At 43.7% G+C, this 21275-nt stretch overlaps 1 protein-coding gene and 1 long non-coding RNA gene across 3 annotated transcripts in view; one reads left to right on the forward strand and one right to left on the reverse strand.

Annotated features, from left to right (window-relative positions):
- Positions 1-21275, forward strand: part of cntfr (ciliary neurotrophic factor receptor) — a 200688-nt gene that overhangs the window by 15404 nt on the left and 164009 nt on the right. The window contains exon 2 of one of the 2 annotated variants that reach the window (XM_076079893.1): positions 19341-19381. The gene's annotated coding sequence lies outside the window, so the exon portion shown is untranslated. Of the gene's footprint in view, positions 1-18790; positions 19382-21275 lie in introns of those variants that run through there. The other variant, XM_076079894.1, reaches the window with a different exon arrangement.
- Positions 5669-20468, reverse strand: LOC142935501 (uncharacterized). The gene is made up of 3 exons (XR_012947861.1): positions 18966-20468; positions 18564-18672; positions 5669-5934 (listed from the first exon to the last, which is right to left on the reverse strand). It is a non-coding gene; the product is annotated as an uncharacterized LOC142935501 (long non-coding RNA).

The following is a 21275-nucleotide window of genomic DNA, read 5'->3' on the forward strand; positions in this document are numbered from 1 at the left end:
AAGACCCGCTTGGCGTAGTTTTGTTGTTTCAATTAGACAGAGTCAGGTTCACTTTGCTGCTACTGTTAAAATACGATAAGGAAAACATTCCTGCAAATAAAAGATCAGTTGGCACTGTGAGCCCGGACTTTTCAACATTGTTGGGGTCTGAAGGCAGCTTGTGAAAATATGTCGTGCTATTTCCTGTCTGAATCCATTAAAGCGAGATACACGATGCCACATAATGACGTTAAAATATTCCTCAGACCTTTCATAAACAATGTGCTAAGCAGACGGGAGACTGTGCGTCTGTGGAGCATAAGCGAACGTTTGTAGTGGCAGTGGGGGGAACTGACATGGCTCGAGGCGTCCATATTGTTGAGGAAAGTTAAGGAGGTTTAGCTCAAGTGTGAAATCCATATTGAAGCCCTTCGGTTATGCTCGACTTGACGGGTTGCGTGTGTCTGTGTGAAGGCGTGGGGGTGTTTTCACATCTGTCCGCCTGTGTGTGTGTGTGTGTACGCACACGCGCGCGCGTCTACTTTCATGCTTCCCTTCGTCCTTGTGCGCGTTATGCTATAGAATACATGGCTCAGAGCATTGGTGTGAACATATCGCACCGGTATTTCCATTTAGATGTCTGTGTGGTATAATTCATGACCCTCCACTATAGCTTGAATCCATTGACTGGTAGCTCAAAAATGTCAGAAAGAAAAGTCCATATGGTACTCATCATAAGCAGCCATATTTCTCCATTACTAGAAGCAATTTGTTTTAATTGCCTACTTAGAAGTAATATGGCCTCAAACTAGCTTTTATTTTTCATATAAACCCAAATGAAATATGAGAATGCCTATTAACTGCCACGATTATGTTATAATAATCAGAAAATTGAGTTGTCAAGACTGGAAATCCTCTTTAAGTAGTTACAAAGCATATGCTATGTTTGTCTGTGTGTGTGTGTGTGTGTGTGTGTTGGGGAGTAAAGCTGTGGTTACATGCTGGATTCTGTATCAAATCATGCCACTTCAAATCTAAAATACAAAGAATGAGGACATGTTGCCACTGCATGTTACGGCACTACTCAACTGTTCTTGTTCTTCCATTAGCAGAAGTCGTGTATAGTAGCTAGTACCTGGTACTTTTTCACTTCTACCTCAGTCGAGGTTCCAAGAGAGCTGAGCTGAAAGCTGCTGACACCTGCCTTTTTTTTTTAAATAGCCAAGTTACCATCAATAGCGACCACAAAAGGGAGGCAAGTTGATTGTTTACAGAGAGAAATCTATTTGCAAACTTAAAAGAATCATCATATTCATTGATACTTTGACGCTGCAGAATGGTACATGACTGCCCCTCCTTGCATTACTACCATATTCGCAGTGAAGAACATCCTCTCAGGGATGATTCCTAAAACAGCACCGTGACCTCTGTGTGCACTCCCCCCTCACTGGCTGCAGGGCTGTTAATTAGTTTGAAATAATCCCAAATGTTCAGTGCAGCAGTTTAAATATATAAGTATATAAAACTTCACAGAGGTGGACGAATTCTGCTGCTTCAGAGTTCACAAGTGATTTATGCTGGGACTCAATTTCCCTGACAAATCACTGAGAGTTAAGCTTATTGTGCACAACTGAATTGACTGAGCATGAGTTCTACATTTTTGCATGGTCATCGCCACGTCATCACTCCTCTGTTGCCTTAAAGGTGTCACGAGCCGAATAGTATCAACCGCTTCGACGACACCGGTCTAAACACATGACTAAATTAGTTTCGCTATCGAGACAAGCCAGTCTTAGATCAGCATTTCAAGATCATTTGTGCGACGAGCGATGGCGAAAAATAATGGAGAAATGAAAAGCTAAACCCCAGAAGAAAAGGAAAGACCTTTGAAATCAACAGTCGGATAAAAAAAAGAAACGCTAAGCACATTCTGCTTTCAGTGGGTTGACATTGTTCATATTAAACTGCTAATGCACCAAAGGCTCCAGCTATTTCCTTTCGATGTACAGTACTCGATAGCGTTGTTTAAATATAACGTTGCGCGCACACACACACACACACACTGCAGATAACCCCCAGTCAGGGAGGATTATGAATATTATTGCAATAAAAACACATCTGTTTTTTTTTCTAAAAATGATTCCCACGTTGTGCTCGGGGCTGTGCTTGACTTAGCTCTTCCAATCGTTTTTCATGTGCAAGAGGCTTTTAGAAAGCTTTATGTTCAAAAGACAGGCATAGGGGATTCTCATGGGGCTGTGACACTCCCATTAGGAATACCATTCCCACAATACGGCACACACATTAACTCAGAAACACACACCAGCTCTGTAGTCCCCGCCTGCTGCAGCGTACACACGGATTGTGCTTACATTGTACCCCAACATGTCGAGGGAGCTCTGACTCAGCATCGCTCTTGTAGTCTGAACTTCGAAACTGGATTTGGCGTAACGGCTTCTCGGTGGTAGAAAAAAACAACAACTTGTGGTGATTAAGCAGTCGAGGAAACGGCTAAGGGTCTTTCTCATTTTCGAATGCAAATGCCAGTACTTCCAGCTCGCTTCCTGCTTGCCTCGATTTACATGGATCGGTAAAGCTGCGTATCAGCACCGGTACCATGCTGCAGGATGTAAAGGTGGTTTTAAATGGATTTCCAAGGGCATAATGGTCTGCGCTCTGACATATATTCATGCTTCCTGACTCCTGGCTATCATCGTAATCTCATTCGACGAACTACGAGACCTACATGGGAGATGTAGGGAACTGTTTTAATTATTTAAGGAGCAGAATACACCTGTGGCACGTCTGGAAACACATCTGCAGTGTGCATAAATCACTGCCAATCAAATCAGCTCCTCTAATTCCCTTTAAAAGCAGCGCTCCCCCTGCCATGAGGCACTGACTCTCACTTTGGGGAGTCCAGAGCGTCGTCTTCTAAGAGGAGTAGAGGGCGGTCTGGACGGGACATACTTGTCTTGTTGCAAGTCGCAAATGTATAATACCCTAGATATGAATATTATGTATGTATATTGTGGTATATGAATATATGGTGCTGTAAATATGCCACCAAGGGCAGACGATGTGTCTTGTTGTAAGTTGAAACTCTGAAAGACTCAGTAAATATTAAAACATTGAGTCAGTGGCATTAAGCGCTAGTCATTTGAAACCATGATAACTCCATGTTGATATGTATTATTCATGTATCCACAAGAATTTAAGAATTACACCATCCCCTGTTGAGACAAAAGCCCCTCATATCATTATGAAAACACACCGTCTAACACACAAAAGATTTAATTTAGCTAAAAACAACCTTTTTTTATGATAATGAAAGCCTGACATGTTGGTGATGCTGCTGATTTGGAATGAATCCACTTCATTTCATTTCCACGAGGCATCGCACAGGAAATATTTAATTGCAACATAAAGGTCACAATATTTCTCTTGGCCTTTTGTTTGAATGGGAGAGACTTTCTTATATCCATACATCCTCGCTCTCTCTCACCACAGAGGTGCCTGTAAGCAAGGCAGTTAACCCTTATTGGCCTCCGCGGGGTTCCCTTGTGTCAATGCATTTAAAGCCAGGAACACATAGCTGCCAAAAAGTAGCCTTTGTGTTCAGTTGCCTTTCCCCTGGATTACTTAAAAGTAAGTCATGGCAGTGCAGCCTGACTAAGCCAGAGTACCAGAGTATAAATAGTCTCATGTGGATGCTGGACTGTTGTCTTGATTGAATGTGCACGGCAATGAAGGAATACAACTCTGTATAACATGTTCATTTTGACACAATTGTGCATATGTAAGTATTCTGCTTGTTGCCTTTAAAGTAATATCCGATACGCCTGTTAGAAAAGACTGCCGTGGCCCTTCTAGTGAAGCGGACTCTGCTGTATTTGGACCTGACAGAAGCAGATAGACAAGATCCGTCCTGCTGTCTCAGAGGTGAATGGGCTGTGGATGGAGATTACGCAAACCTTTTGTCTGCTATAGATTTAGCCGATAAAAGCAAAATGGAAGAACAATTTTCCTGCCCACAGTCGGAAATTGCCCTCCCTTTTGATTCTAGCCCTGCAACGAGTTACACATATAGTCTTTCTATGGTAATGGAGCAATCTTTGTTTTTTTTCGAGGGGGGTGGGATCGACATCACTTTATTTGAGAAAGTGAGCAATCCGCCGTCTGCTTGGAGAAAAGCTGCGGACACTGAAGTATCTCAATTGTGAAAGCACTCTGTTCTACTGAAGTTAATTTGGGCCCTTTTGACTTCTGCTTGTTGGACTTTTCCAAGCGTCCATAGGAGTCATGAGGGCTTTTGGGATTGATTGTGAGAGGGTTCAAAGAGCGAATTTTAAATTCAGAGGCAATGACAGCAATCAATTATCACAGATAAACATATGCTGACAGATCAAAACAGATCATGCTCTACCCTCGGAGAAATAAACCCCCCAATGTGACAGATACACTGAATGTCACCAACAAGAAAATACTTGCATCTTTTCTTGCATCTAAAAATCACGTATCCAGCAAAGTCTATATCCTGACACAGAGGAAATTCTTTTTTAATTTAGACATGTATGATAATAATAGTATTATCTGCCACATGTGCACTTCAAAGGAATCCCAATCATTAAAGAAGTAAAACTAACACACGTTTGTAAATGTAACTTTACATTTTTTTGGGGGGCAAATATGAGACTGATTGGCCGGTCAGCAGCCATTGCCGGTCAGCTGAAAACCAGCAGGACTCGATCGGCAGCCGATCAATCGGTGCATCTCTAATTGAGATGCAGAGAAACTCTGTGAAAGATGGGTTTTTTTTGTGACAAGCCAGACGAGCTTGTTACATCGTATTGATTAATTCAGGGATAGAGAGAGAGAGAGAGAGCTTGTGCACACCTTCTTAATTAAGCTATGTCTGTAAAATTGTGTGTGTATTCATACATATAATGTGGGTTTGCATTGTGTATGGACCCAGCTCCCATGTTGCTGAGATATAGCTGGCTGATTTTCTTCTTTTAATAGGTGTTTTCACGCGAGTGGTTTTAGACCTCTGTTAATCATGGAACTGTACATTAAATGGGACTTGGATCTCGGTTACAACATCTCCCTGGGATGATTAAATTGAAGGCATCATTACATTCACAGTTATTGTGATGGCTTGCCTTAGCTTCAAGCAAAGGCAAATGAATATGTAACAGAAGTCACTTAACCAGACACATACATCAGTGGCATTTTACAAACGCCTAGTTGTCATTCGGGACATGATGAGAATGTTAATGTTAGTCCTCTGTTCTTACCATATTAATACCTTGCCTGTGTGCTAACCAGTGTTAATAAAAATGCATTTTTTGATTGTGCTGGAAGGTCAGCTTCAATCCAACATTAGCGGTCTGCATGTGTGTCCACACACGACCGCCAATGCATCCCTCCTGATCGGATAGTTTGTGAATATATTTCATGGTCAAAGGAGCAGCTGTAAAACGGTAGATAAACACGTTTTATTTCCTATGAATTCTTCACAATAAAATCCCCTGTTATTTTGTGCTGCTTATTCTTCCTCCCTGCATTATTAGAGGACTTGTTTTTATAGAAGAAAAACAAGTTTGCGCGATTTAATTTCCTGTACTTTCTTCACAATAAAAGTCACCCGTTAATTTGTTATTTAAAAGCTTTTATTTTGAAGCTGAAATAACCTGGACATTTTTGAAAACAGGGCTCAGACATCAGGTCTCAGCAGTGCTCCAGTCCCAGTATTCTCCCTCTCGTCCCTTGGCTTTCCTCGAGAGATGAGATCACGTGTGGGCGGGAGATGATGCGATGCAGATTGCGCCCACATGCTCTCCTCCCCTCACTTAGATCCAAACGCAATGCGAGCTGGGTGACCTTCTGCATGTGGTCTGGCTCATCGGATCCCAATACAATCAAGATCCCACCTCGGAGCGTACAGACTGGAACCTAGGCCAAAGTACGAGAAAACTCAACGCTGCCATGTGCATCATAACACCTGCAAATGTTTCAATAGGCCTTATTTACAGAGGGTTAAGGACATCTTTAGCAGCATTTGTGAAATTCTGAGTATTTGGATGAAACCCTTTGTGATAATTCCAGCAGCGGCGAAGCTTTAATTTAGAGGGATGTTGACCCCTCCATAAATGAGGCTCCAGATCTCTCCAATTAACATATTGGAGCACCAAAATGGCTGCATACATCAATGGGTTTGATGGATGAGTTGGCCACGGGCAGCAGGCTGTGAGGGGTGGCAAGAGGACCAGAATGGATGGAAAAAAAAACCCGCAGTAAGGGTAAAGATGGAGATCCACTGAGACGAATATGCAGAGAAATAGAGAGGCGTGGACTGAGTAGCACATGGAGGCAGACAGGCAGAGATGGAAGATAGAGACAGACACATGAGAGGAGTCAGGCCACCAGATGGTCTAATGACCATAGGAAATATTACAGCTGGCAACCGCACGCTAACATTAATGACACCATCATTTAAGAGCCCTGAGAAGACTGTGTGTGCGCGCGTGTCTTCCTAAGGGTGTATATGTGTGGTACATTTGACTGTACTTGCAATAAGTGGTCCTAATTATCGTATAATTACCAAAAGGCAATTTTAACCTTGCATTGTGGGACGAGACAGCTGTGGGTTAGTCTTCGGGCGGGGCTGAGTTTAATTTAGGTGAACGTCGACCTGCGAATTTGTGCCACTGACCAATAGCACGCCTAATGCCAGTGAGCTGCATTCGTAGTGTATCATCTCTGTGGCAACATGCACTTTAATTGAACCCTTCGTCGTCGCCGGGTTCTACAAAAGACGAATGGTTTGCAGACAGTTACGAGACAGGAGTCGATGGTGCAAAGGCAAAAGCTGGTGAAAAATTTTGTTTCCAGCTTGCATGAAATGCTGGGGCGCATGCTCTGTGAAGCTGTTTTGTAATGGCGCAATTGAGCTACGGTTGAAAGGAGGAGATGTTTGCATGAGCCGGAAAACACTGATGATCAGCACATGACGTGAAAGTACACAGATGTGGTGTTATTTATAGCTTACAGGCTAGTGACACCTCCCCTCATGGTAGCATCGGTTACAATTATCTCAGGTGAAAACCAAGATAGCAACAACTGAATGGAAAGCATGTTTGTGAACAATGTAAGACGTAAATCTGATTTATTCTGGAAAATGTCACTGATTACACACTGAACCTTGACTCCAACATGGGGGGTTTTCTCATATCTGTTTTTGGAAGGCGGGGAGGGGGGTTGAAGAGAAGGATGAGGAGGGGAGGCAGGGTTAGCCTGTAAAACATCTTCATGGTCAGAATATTACGCCGGCCTGAAATGGTGGAGTCCTTCAATACAGATAAGAGGAGAAAGAGAGGGAGAGAGATGGACGTGAGGCAGCACGGATAAATGGATTGATAGATGGGGCATGGGGGGGAGAAGGGAGAGGAGGATGGGAGGCGTCGACAGTGAGATGGAAACCCAGAGTTATTGCTCGCCTCCATTAGCTCTGTTTTCCACAGCCGGGGCGAACACTGGCACGGATCATTGTTTGGGTTTTATCTTCATTAATTAGCCTGCGACATCAAACAACACTTCAATTTTAAAACAACATGACGCGTACAAGTACAGCCCAAATAAAAATTACACTGCCAGGTGGTAACATGCACGGTACAACCATTACAAATAATGCTTTCATTCTGATGCCCACAACGATAATTCTGCCATTAGCCATGTGGAGACGGAAATAAAACCGTTACACCATTGCGCTGTATGAGAAATAGGGCTGGGTATCGGCACCCTTTACCAATGTCGACCGAAATGACCCAGTACCAAGTAGTATCCACACTTCTCCAGTCAAACACTACCGGCAATCGACCATTTTTGTGCCCAGATCTTGAACAAAACGACCAATAGTTTGGTTTAGCTCACAGCCAATCACCGCTAAGGGGTCTTTGATTTAATGCGACGTGCGATTGGTCCACTACCGCAGCACCTACAACCCAGGATTGCCTGCCTGCACACGCCTCTCAATATGGGACCATTTGATCCGGCGGCTAGCAGCTAACGTTGCTAGCAGCTAACGGTTTTAACAGCGTGAACAACGGCAACAGTGCTGTCAAACTTGGACGGGGAACTGGTGGGTCGACCTTGTGCCATAATGCCATTGTTACCTTTAAACAGCTCTATTGTGAAACTGTTTGTTGAGCTATAGCCCTCACACAGCTGTGACATGATGTTGCAGCATGACTTTAAGCTGTTGCCATGATGTCACTGTGAAACCATCACTCTACAGTGTACTGGATCATACAATAACTCAGCTCACTGTGGTCATGTATGCAGTATTATATCACAGTGTAACCTTTGTCTCAATTTGGTCATGTGCAGCAGCATTACAATGTCCCAGAGCTGCAATGTGATTCCATAGGGCCGTTGTTACTTTTCCTGCGTCCTTTACTGCTCTTTGCGATGTCACAGTGCGCCTCTCTCCCGACGTAGTGTGTGCGTGTACACCTCTAATTTGTGGCCTCGGTGTGTGACTTTTACCTGACTTTGTCCCCGTATAGCTTTATTATGTTGTCATGGTGTGACTAGCTAGTTATGTTTTTTTGCGCTGACGGCTTATTGCCGTATTAGAAAAGGACAGAGGAGCCTTTGGGACAGTTTTCATCACCGCGTGTCCTTGGAACACGCAGACGTTCACACATTGTCACACATGATGCTGTGCACACACACACGCGGACAGACACTCACTCACCCTCGCGTCCACACATGAGGACGTGCACGCGGTAATGTGCTCGCACACACATATTTTTTTATGGGCCCTCCCTTTCGGCTATAGCAGGAAATGAATGTCCAGCAGCTGAGGCTGTTAATTAGCATTTACGGCTGGAGATGACCGTTGAATCGTTAGACTGGCTCTCACAGCCTTCACGTCAAAGCAACCGGGGTATAAAAATTCAATCTCTGTCCCCGACTCTCTGCCAAAGTAATGATGGCGGATCATGATGTTGATTTGTTTTATAATAGGGACCTAAACGACACTGATCTCCTTCGGGGGTACAGTATATGTTCGATTATTTGGTCGCAGCGTTGAGTGACTCCGTTCTGACACCCAGGTTGGCGACATTTGCAAAGCTCCAAAAAGTTGTTCAATTTAGTTGAATTAGAAAGTCTGTCTTCGCCAGTGGTTCTTGATTATACAGTGTATAATGCAATCAGTCACCAGCTTCTTCCTCATCTCTTTGATTCTGTCATAATGTTCTTGCTCCTTTTCTCTTTTCTGCCTCTCTCCTATTATTTCTCTCAGCCCAATCTTCCTGGTCTATACTTCTGCTACTCCCTACAGCCCCATCTGCCTCCCACTATTGAAACATTGATTACGTGCAAGCCATGGTGAGAGACAGGTGTGTGTGACTTACAACGTGTATAACATGGAGGTAGCAAACAAAGCCTCGAACGATCGACAAGACATTAAGACATCTTACTCATACATTGAAAAAACGCTGATATGGATATTTTCATACATGACATAGAAGAGGTCGATATGAACTTCGGTTTCAACTCGTCATATTATACCAAAACCGTAATAACTCCTGGACCCTTGCTCGGTTTACACAGTAAAGTCCCCTCACATGTCACATGTACAGATACACACATACGACAAATCCACACACAGATGTTGTTTCACAAACACATCTGAATCAGTTCCAGTCACAGCCCCAAACACCTGTCTGCCAGTCTTCTAATAGTCCATGTCCGCTTTCCCCCGACCAAGGGAAACTCTGTGTGTGTGTGTGTGTGTGTGTGTGTGTGTGTGTGTGTGAGAGCGAGCGGCATGTGTGTTATTTGTCTGTGCAAGTGTTTGTGTGTTAGCAGTCTGACGACTACAGATAAGGTGGCAGTTATCTTATTGTGCTGAGCCAACCCTACCCTAAACCCTCACAGACCTCAGGTGTCACAGCTAGCTGGCTGTTCCCCAAATATCCCCTCATTTTCATGTCAATTTCACATCACTTTCCTGTCTGTTGGTCTCTGCTCTCCCTCCCCTGTCTATATCCGTCGATTTGCTCCCTCCCTCCTTTTGATAAGCATTTAAAGGCCATTTTGTTCCAGTTTTGCTCCTCTCCTCTACCTTCCCCCCCTTTTGCTCTTTAGATTTTTCTTGGTATTCATCCACTTGGCCTCGCGATCAATCTCTCCCATCTTTGGCCAACTTTGACAATGTTTGCTATCCTGCTGTTTCCCTCTCAGCCCACATCTGACACACTTTTTTCTTTCTTTTCCTCATTTCCTCTCCCTTTCTTGCATGTCTAAATTTCCATTTCTTGTTTTACCCTTATCGCTGACCCCCCTCTTAGTTAGAGAGTCGGTTCCATTTCTCGATTCTGGTTCCAGGTTTTCTGGTAACTCAATAAAAGAATAGTCTCTATCAAAGAACCACATGGTTTTTAGACTCTTGAATTCAATACTTGATAAATGGAAAGTTCTGAGATGTACTTTAGTCTTAAGAACTTTAAGTAATCAGATTTTTCAGATACATTTGAGTGTGCTTGTTATTATCATTGTAGCTGAAATAATTGTGTCCAGCCCCTAGATCCAGTTGAGAACCGGTTCCAAACTGTCCAATCCAATTGGAACCGCATGCCTCCGAGATTATTCCTTTTTTCGATGTCGGCATGTTTTTGCTGACAGTTGTGAGGCCCGCCCCAGTTTCCAGTAATGCAGCGAAAATATTTATACAAACAGAAACGCATATGGCATTGGTGTCAATAAGATCTTTTGAATTCCCATCCCTACTCCCCTGTTTGACGTTCCGATACCACCTCACTCATTCTCAATGTCTTTCTCACTTCCTCTCCTTCCCTTTCTAATCCTTTTCTCGCCACACCTTCACCCAGTTATTTATTCACAGCACAGCGGAGATGACAGCCTTTTTATCAACCTGCCAGTCATTTTATCTGTCACTCTTTCGCCTGCCAAGCTGCAGCCCTCAGTCCTTCCCTTTAGCCTTGCAAGGCCATTCCTAAGTCATATCAACTCAGCGATTCGCTGACAGTCCCCTGAGGCGTACGGCTGAAATCTGAGCCAATCGGTGAAATGTAGGGAGCGTTTAGGAGAGGATGAGGATTCATTTAGGTGTTGATTTACATCTCTCAACTGCCGACTTTTAAGGACAAGTTATTGACCTATGCATCCCTGATCTAAAGCTGTAACGATGCAATCACCCCAAAACAAGAAGCAAACGACCAAGCCAGAGCCGCAGTGTCGTGGAAGCGGGTATAAGCACGTTGATGTTTTAAGCTACTTAAGGACCAGTTCTCTATACTGTAGCAGCTGGTTAAAAGGCTGATCATCTGCATGAGGTCCATGCACATTAAAGGTACCCCTGTCTCAAGCCAATGTCTGGCTGCCGATGCCAGACCACAACAGGCAAAGTCAGATGTTCAAGCTACCTTCCTCCTTTTCTTTCTTTTTGCCATTTTTTATTATTTGTTTTTAACTTTAAAGTCAACCTGTTTGGTGAATGGCCACCTGAATGTAGTTGAAAATAGCCCTGGCTTAGGATGTTTAGTTCTATTAAACCCCCCCTGTATTTCCCATGTACAAATTTCGGTCAATCTAATCAACAGTCACAATCTCAGTCCTTCCCATTAACTTCTATTCCAAGTGAAACAATCTCTGTCGAATGGTCTCATTGTTCCTCCTTGCTCCATCTCCCGCACTCCTCTCGGAACAACACTTAGCCCTTCTGAGCCCTCTCAGCACCTCCCCCTTCTCTGTCTTCATCTCCCACCAAATATGACCATCCTTGTCAGCTGCCCTCCTCCTCCATCTATTAGATAAAGCCTTTTCATTTCATTTACCTCGTATCCCTCCTCCCTTTTCTCCCTCTTTGCCCAATCTGAAACCGAGTCAGACAGTTGTTATCATTCTGCCAGAGGAGAGAACACTTTCTCCATGTTTCTCTTCTTTCCCTCACCCTTCTTGCCTCCCTTCTGCTTTCACTGCGTTTACATCTTGCGGTGCAGAGGTGGACGCATGCAATAATGAGAGGAGTGAGTATCTCCTGAGCACCCCTCTGGGCTTTCACTCTCCTCTCTCTGTCCTTCTCACTGCCTTGAGGGTTCATTATTTTTTCTGTTTGCTATTCTGTGTTTGTCTCTCTCTTAGCTTTTACGATGGAACCTCTGTCTTTCTTTTTTTTAATCTCTTTTGACACATCGCATTTAGTTTCCCCCACTTGATTTGCAGGAAGAAATAGCTTTTAGACTTTCCACTTTGTTATCACAAAAACGCGGCTAATAGAAATGCCTCATCCGTATATATCGGGCCCTATATAATCATTATATATGAGCCAGAATAGTCAATAATATGAGATGAAAGCCTTTTTGAAGAGACTGTGTTGTATTTGCTCATGCTGAGGCATCTGATTTATGCACAGCATGGTTCATGATTCTGACAGAAACATCGTATTACAAGGTAAAATAAAATATACCATGAATATTTCCCAGTAAAAAGCATCGACAGCCTCCTGCCTTAACATTGATATTTTCCCCGACACAGAAAAGCTTCATGATTCTACTTCTGATCTGTCGAATGCTGACATTAAATGAACTCTTTCAGAGTTAGGGATGAAGTTCGGTTGGCATATTTAATTTTTTCCTTTACTTCGGCAGATTCTTCTCCAAACACATTTTTTTCCTCGCGGGGATTAAATACTGGTGGCTCATGGTTTATGGAAGCCCGCCTTTGACTTACTTTCATATTCAACATGCAATTATCACTCCGAATCAACCCAACGTGCTGTTTTAAGAGCTGACATCGAAAGGTTCACCTCTTCCTGTTGTATTATTTTCTTATTTTGCCCGTCAGTATAAACACAGTTTGAGCTCAAGATCTGATCGTTTTAATGCCACTCAGTTGTGAACAAAGACGCATTTTGGGAATTACAGATAATGAGCAATAACCCACGGTCATCTTTTCCGTGCTGGTGTGAAATTAAAGGTTTTTCTCATTACATGATATTCTAGTAAGAAGTTATAATGTTACACAGCACTTTCTATTCTTGTTCTGCAAGTCATTTGTCTGCATAGTGTGTGTGTGTGTTCGTGTATATCTTATGTGAGACTGAATTGTTTTGGTAAAGGCCTTGACCAGTTGTTGACCCCGCCCTCCCCCTCGACCTCTTTACACTGGGTCATTCTGGGCAACATCTGTAAAGCCTCTTAGTTCTCTCAGTGTGTGAATCCAAACAAGACACAGTGAAAAACGAAGAGTTTTATTTACTCAAACTTGAAAATCGATGAATAGCAAACCACTTCAACTTGAGCGTGACCATAGTTGACCACTAGCACAAAGTAATGCAGCTCTTTGGAGATACGAATCCATAAAGCTCAGGTCCACAGCAGACATTGAGCTACACCGAACACTAACAGCACTGAGATCGCTGACTGTTACACAGAAACAAAAGGGGAAACATTTACACCCAGAGAAACACACAAAACGGGGTCGAGGGGAACATGCAATACATCACATAATACCACAGTCAAGCTGTAGATAGCTTCTCAGTTATTCTTAACCCAAATCATGCTGAATATCACACATGAAGCTTTGGATTAAGTTTTGTGCTCCCCTATGAATCCTAAAGAGTTGGTTCAGACCAATTACCCGGCCAATTACGACTCCCAACATATGGTAAATAAATTCAGCGTGACGTGTAAAGCAATACGTCCCTGTTTTAACTTGTCTATGACGACACAGATGTAAAAACTAAATGTTTTGAGAGACATGCAGCCTAATTATGCCTTCACACGTCTCTCTCACACACTCCCACACACACTTCACAAGGTTGTACTCAACATGCCGTTATTTATACAGCGTGATCAGGGGAAGACTGTGTGACAGGACGTCTAACCCTTACGTCCTGCTCTACACGAGCATCACACTCCTCAGATTAGCTCTGACTGTTGCCACTGCCATATGTCTGTCTGTCTGTCTTGTCTTCCTGAAGTAGCTACGCTTTACCAACTGCTAGCGGAGAATTTGCGCAAAATGTGGCAAAAGTGTCACTTCGAACTTCGATCATCTCGCCGCTCGACGAGGTAATTGGAGCACAGGAAGGGGAATCGTGTAAGTTCATACAAAGCATGTGTGGCCGCAAACATCCAATCAAAACATTATGTATGCGCTTTAGGGGACATTTACATAAGAGACTAGGTAGTGTCACTTTTAAAAGCTTTGTAAAAGCTGCTCTGCTGTCTGCATTCTAACACATATGCAAACACACACAATCACACCCTTCTTTTCTTCATGGACCCCAATCATTCTAGCCCCATCTCCACGGGGTGGGCCGTACTAAACCGTCTCTTGTCTGTTGCCCCTTTGTCCTGTCTTTTGCCATTAGATTACAGTATGACAGAGACCCCCGCCCATTACATTAGAGCGGGCAGAGAGAACAGGATCCGAGATAAAGCATCTGCTGCAGTGATGTCAGATGACAGTTATGAAGCAGATCGTGAGGCTTACAGTCCGAACGCTCTGCCTCCACTTCGCTCTCTTAACCTCTGACATCCGTACAGCGCAATCCTCATGAGTCTGGTTGTCACTGTTGCATTTCCTTTCATTTGATTGTTTCCACCGGTTTTTTTTCATTACTTGTCAATATTCTCTTGTTTGAAATTGCGAGGACTTGAAATGTCATCTCCAGCTATACAGCTGTTCACTTGAACAACTAAATGGGGTGAGGAGGGGACTGATAATGTGCTGTCTTTAGCCGAAAACAGTTACTTATTTATGACATTTTCCCTTGCTTTTACCTGCTTCCTCTTCTACTTTGTCCTCGCTGTTCTCTTTTAGATGTCGGCATCAGGGAGACGTTCAAACAAAACTGCACTTTTACAAAAAAATGAATCATTAATTATTAATCGGCGACTTCCTCGCCTCCTTTATATTCATGCTGCGCTGTGATGCATGGAAATATTGTATTCTGTTGAATGTTCTCACTCGGCTGGTGAACAAATTCTCCAAATGAACGGGTAGGTTGAACGGGTTGTCAGCGGGTTTACCCGCCACTGTGCTCTTAGTTAAATTCTCTGTCTCTCCATGATCTCTCAGCCTTCATCTTCTTAACCCGATCCCCTTGCTTGCTAAGAATAGCCCCGGCTTTAATAGAACAGCCAGGGAAACAGAGAAGAAGGGGAGTATTGGGAGGCTGCTGGCTGGATTCTCATTGGATTTTGTGCAATGTGCAGTTCAGTGGCTCCTATGACTCCTTTCAGACCATTGATTTATAGTACCTCTGCCAGGGTAACCTTTTAATTTTCTGTCTTTATTTTTAGTTTGTTTGAGCAAGGGGATGTCTTTAAACGCCAACAAGTTGTCCTCATCCTTTTGGCTGTCCTAGAATGTAGAAGTAAAAGCTACATGAGAAAGAAATCGAATTGCAGGCAAATGTCTGTGTGGAAACTTTTAGGTCAGGGATTACACGAGGCGCGTGCCGCTGTGTGAGACCAATGCTGCCGCATGTGTTGTCCCTCAGATGGACACAATGATTCAGATGCAACACGGGCGATGATAAAGGAAAGTGAAGAATGCAATTTGACCTCATTCCTAAAAGCTTGTTACGTGCTGAAACGACCAGAAAACAAACAAATAAATTCAACCCTTGCTTTTTTGGCTGGTGGCTGCTGCGAATCCCCCCCCCCCCCCCCCTTTTTTTTTGCTGCAATCCTTTATCCTTGCAAACAAATCTCATTGACATCTGTTTGCAAAGTGCATTATGCGATGCATGGCAAACTGCCACGTCTGTCACTGACTGAGCAAGCTTCATCACAAAAACAGTGGGACGCGGTAATTTATAGGGGGAAAAAGAAAATCCTTTCATTAGCATTTAGTATTAGCACATGTGCTTGTGGGGTAAAATGGATACAAAACTAATCCAGTGTTTGATCGGAAACACATTAACAGCTTTTCTTTTGCATTTCAAATGAAAGGAGCTGTGTTTAGAGGGCTACCTCCGGTGAATGTTAGCGCCCCACTGATCAGCCGGGTACAGCTGATAACAGCGCCGTCACGGAAGCGTAGCAACCACCCTCCGGTTCCCCCTCTGGTACTGTTTGCTCTGTCAGCACTTTTGCTGTAGTTTCCACCTTTTTTTTAACGCTGTTGTCATCGTTAGCTGTGAGCCCCCGGCTTGCCGTCACCAATGCCGAGAGCCGTCGAGAGTCAATGGAAATGCTCCCACAATCTCGGATCTCGCTCCCTTAAATGCCCTCAAGGTTGTGTGCTTTAACAATAGTTGGTCAAGGATCAATAAGGTGGAACATAGGCCGCACATCTCAGCTAGAAATGGACATGTGACATTTGGTCCTGGGACCCACAGTTCTTGTACAAAGAGACAGATGGTTAGTTTACAACACACAAAATGAGTTCAGTACTATCTGTATAATATAGGTAGATAATATTGGTGGATCTATCTGTTTTCAATTTCATCGTAATTTGAAGGCAAACCACAATGTGTTTTTTTTAAATCATGTGTCAACCACTTGTTTGAAACGGTGAAAAAACTGCAGCCTTCGATCCAGAAGAAAACCGGTTTCCCACAAAACGTGATGGCGAGAGCAGTTTACTTGTACGCGAACGTAATTTTGTTGACGGGATTGCCTGAATTAATATGTTGCCTACAGCCATGACTTTAAGATTATACAAGGAACAGCAAGAGAACATGCTGTTCTGGTGTTGTGGTTGGATATCTACGGCTGAGGATTTAGGGTGATCTGCTGTCACGGGGGTGTTAAAAGGACACATGCTGAGTGTGTAATTACCTCTCACTGTTCGCATTCACATCTCATCTAATGTAATCCCTCTCTCTGTAGTAGCTACTGTATATTTAGCCCTCTCCCATTATTCACTTCTGGTCTTTTCTTTCTTTCACTCTCCAGTCTCCACATAAATAATTTTAGCCTGGCCTGCTAATACTGTCAAGCTCCCTATCTGCAACTGCACAGAGGCCCGTGGGAGTTGTTTTTTGCTGATTTGCTTGGTTCTGTTCAGCGTTTTTTTTTTGTTGTCTACTTTTTTTTTGCTTTTTTGTTTAGTGTTGTTATTATTTGTGTGCTCTGAGCTGGCGTGAAATCCTGTGGTGTCATCTGGAGAGTTAAGGGAACTGCTGAATTGGAAAAGTACAGCTGGTGTGGAGGTCTGGAGGAGGGAGAGGCACAGAGTTGGTACGGCAAAGACACAAAAAGAGGAAGGGAGACCGAGACGAGGAGAGAGGCCGACAGGGGAGGAACAAACAAGAAGAGGGAGAGTGTGAGCATCTTAAAGGTGATGTTTCATGTGATAGCACGTTCTGCTATGTCGCTGCACAGCAGCATCAGCAAAGATTTATTTCTCTCTCTCTCTCTCTCTCTCTCTTGGAGCCAAGCAGGCAATGGTCTCTGGAAATAAATAAATAGCCGTTCAGCCACTGATGCCGCTTGAGAAACCGAGCTTGGCTGCCCCGACTCTGCATAAGAACGACATATAAAACAGGCAAAATATCCAACATACTGATGTCGGATTTATCTCTGATGGAAAATGTAAGGCAACACGATATTATGCAAGACACCAAACTCTTTTTACAGAACTGTAACACCATAGGATGCAGCGAGGAGGCAAAACGGTACTAAAAAAACCTTTTATGCAACCCCTGCAATTCGTGCAAGTGCAGGAGGGAATCCTGTGCCAAAGCTAAGCAATTGATTGCTGTGATTAGAACAGGATTTACACAAGGAGGCCATAGCATGTGTTTTCCTCTCCTCTATATTAAGGACAACTATTTATAAGCTTTCTGTGCTTTTAATGCTCTCGCTGTCGTTAATGCATCGGGGTGAGTCGTCCTGCTGGTGCGCTGATCATCACTTTTTAAGCCCAGTGTACATAATCGTTATCTTGTTGGCTTTCGACCCGAAACCTTTGGATGGCCGGCGGAACGTTTTCTCTTCCACACAAATCCATGGAATTTCATTCAATCTCTTAACAATTAGATAAAGACAGAATCATAATTTCTACACATAATATAACTGTCAGTTTAGAAGATGTAATTGTGTCTGCACTCAAGCGTTGGGAACTATGTTGTACTACTACCCAATCGCCAGCTGCTGTATACTTCTGTTTGAGGAAACACAATAATATAGCAGCACTGACTGACTGACTGTTGGCAGTTAAGTTAGACTGACGATGTTGAGCTGTGGGGAAGTGTACTTACTTGCACTCTCATGCTTGTTGTCCTGGGTCAAGTCCTTGTAAAAGTTGCCTCAATTACCCTTAACATTTCAATTTCATTCAGTTGTACTTATCCAATTCTACTCTCCAGGATTGGATTCTTTATTTATTTTCTTTGCAGCTTTTATGTGCGCCACTAGACCACTTCATCAGGAGCGTGACGTGGCTGCGGTAACAGCCGTTTTACAGCACAGCAGAGTCGGATGATGTGCGTGGCACGCTAACTTACCATGAAGCCGAGCGAGTGTGGTTTTTGTGCGTGAACCTACAGACTGTGTGTAGTAGACAGTGTGTGTAGAAGCGTGTAATAGGCTCACCTGTCCCTGGCTGCAGACTGATGGGCAGGTGGAGAGAAGTGAAACCAGATGGAAAGAAGGAGCGATGGAGGAACCAATGCACAGAGTAGATAAGGCTGCACTGAACCGCCTGTGGGATGCATTATATGTTTAGATTTTGACTTTGACACCATTATACATAAACGCCATTATAGAATGAAAAAAAGAGAGATAGTTAATTGAAGAAATATTGCTGAGAGAATGAGGCTAAGCAGGTTATTATCTCTTTATAAACACAAATACAAACCAATTTAACTAATAATGTTTTTTGAAGGATGCTGAAAAGTTGGGGTATTTATGACGGATGCGATCCTAAATATCCGCATATGAGCTTTCTTAATGGGGCCAGACCATGGGCCGAGTAAAAGAATTGGACGTAGTCACCGTGACGTCGCCCTTTGGTTTGTTGTCCGCGATTTTGTGGCCTCGAAGTTTGGCATTTGGGCCGTCACCATCTTGGCTTTTGGCCGTCGCCATCTTGTTTTTTTTTGCATAATAAACTGAAAAAAAAATTTTGTTTAATAAACTGACAGCATACGATGTAAGGGTTAAAGTTGTAAGACGAAAAACACGGACAACTCCTGTGTTGGCAACCTGTCAATCACAAGGTAGCCACGCTGTGGCAGATGTCTAAAAAGCAAAGGAAGGTTTTTTTTTTTTTTTTTTTACTGACTGCTGAATCTTCTGCCGAAACACTGAAATCCTCGACTGCACGTTTTCTGTGAACGCAGTGACTGACTCTGGGTTGTTTTTTGACAGGGTGAAGAGGAGGATCGTGCTGACGTTTCGTCCTGTCCAAGGTAAGCTGACGAGAAACTGTATATGTCTTTACTCCCGTTCAAAAAAACCGCAACAACACAATTGTTTTTCTGCTTTTCACTTTCTATCTCGTTGTATTTAGACCGCTGCTTTTCCTATTTGTGCCGAGTATGTTTCACAGAAGCCAGGGGTGCGTGAAACCCATTTCATTTTCCGTGTAAATAGACATAACTGTTGCTCTCGTCCTTTGTTTTCCCCCGCTCAAACAATAAAAGCAGTGAATCTGCATGATATGGTAAATGTGTCCCATCATCACATGACATCTTTGAAGATGATGGTTTCAGTGCTGAGCAGTGGGCCCTCTGTAAGAGATCAAATATACAATGGTAGCCACATGTGTGAAAAGCCTCATAAATGCTGTGAACCTGTCGTGCGTATGTGGGAACAAGGCAGGCTGTGTATGAGATTACATTGTCGGCCTCTTGAATCAGCAATAAGATTCCCAACGAACTGCGGTAAGTTGATGCGTTTGAGTTGGAAAATAGTGTCGGAAAAATTCACATGTTGACCTGAACCCCACGACGAGAACCTCTGGCCTGCCAGTATGGTGGTCTGTGCTCCTCTGTCAGTACCACGTCTCTGGCTGTATCTGGTTGCCGTGGTGACATGCGCATGTCAGCAGCAGGATGTGTGATGTGTGTGTGTGAGTGGCGGTGGGCGTTGAAAGGAGTCCGTGGAGGCGGATAGAATTCCTCTGTCCAGAAATGCCAGCAAGACACACACATGTCGGCGCTCAGATAGGGAAACTTCAGACATGTGGGCACGCAGGAGGCGCACACGTCACACAGAGGCACACACACACACACACACACACACAGCCACACCGGTACAGGAAATGAGCAGACAGAGCGGACACACACGTAGACAGATATCCAGATTCCATGAAGGCCACGGCCATGCATTCATGCTGACAGCTCAGGGCTCTAGGGTTTCATACAGGGAAGTCAATGCCTGCCGCAACGCTTTGAACACTAATAATATGTATACACACTTTTATTAACGCACAGAGACCTGACGCTAAACTTTAATGGCACTCAAAAATAAAAGAGCCTGCGTCTGATCTTTACAGGTTTATTTTTAAGCGTGAATGACAGACGATATATGCATGCAGAATTAGCGAATGCAAATCACTCAGCAGCTGCACCAGAGGAACCGGGGGTTAAGGGCCTTGCTTCAGGGCAGCTTTTATGGCCGATGAGGGAGGGGAGAGCATTACTCATTTGCTTTCCCCTTAGCCAGACCAAGCGTCCCCAGCCCCATGCCAGTTCGGGGATTTGAACCGAGGACACAAGCCCGCCGAAGCCTCGGGCCTGCTGCTGACAGCCAGGTGTAATGCGCTGTAGTTACGCCGTGATTCCGTTTTTTCGCAAGAACTGTAATTGAGTGTAAGTTCAAGAATTTATTCTCCCCCGCCGGGACGTTTGCCTTCGCAGCAAGGCATATGTCATGTCGCATAATCATGATAAACAAAGAACTGAGATTCAGAAACACATTCAATAAAGCGTAAAGAGGGAAGACTGAAGGGACCGAGACTCAGGAGAGCAGCTCTTTCTGTCCAAGATAATCATTTTTTCCCTCGAGGACCTCAAATGTTTCATTTTGCTTTGAGCTGAGTTGTATTGGCTTTTGAGGACATCAAGGAAGGTATTAACCTGGTGTTTACAATGGCCTTTAAGTCCTCGTGCATAGTTCATCCTTGTACAGACATTGTTATCTGTATTGTCTTGATTGTCCGATTGATGTCAGAAGAATTTGCAGGTTCACGACTGCATTTTTTTTTTGTGTGTTTTGTGACTTTGCTTGACTCGTAGACAACACTGTTTGCCACAGAATCCGACTCACATCGAGCCTTTAAAGGTCGCTGTTAATTCAGTC

Source organism: Anarhichas minor, unplaced genomic scaffold, assembly GCF_050575085.1.
Source record: "Anarhichas minor isolate MPS153535 unplaced genomic scaffold, ASM5057508v1 ptg000073l, whole genome shotgun sequence".
NCBI lineage: Eukaryota > Metazoa > Chordata > Actinopteri > Perciformes > Anarhichadidae > Anarhichas > Anarhichas minor.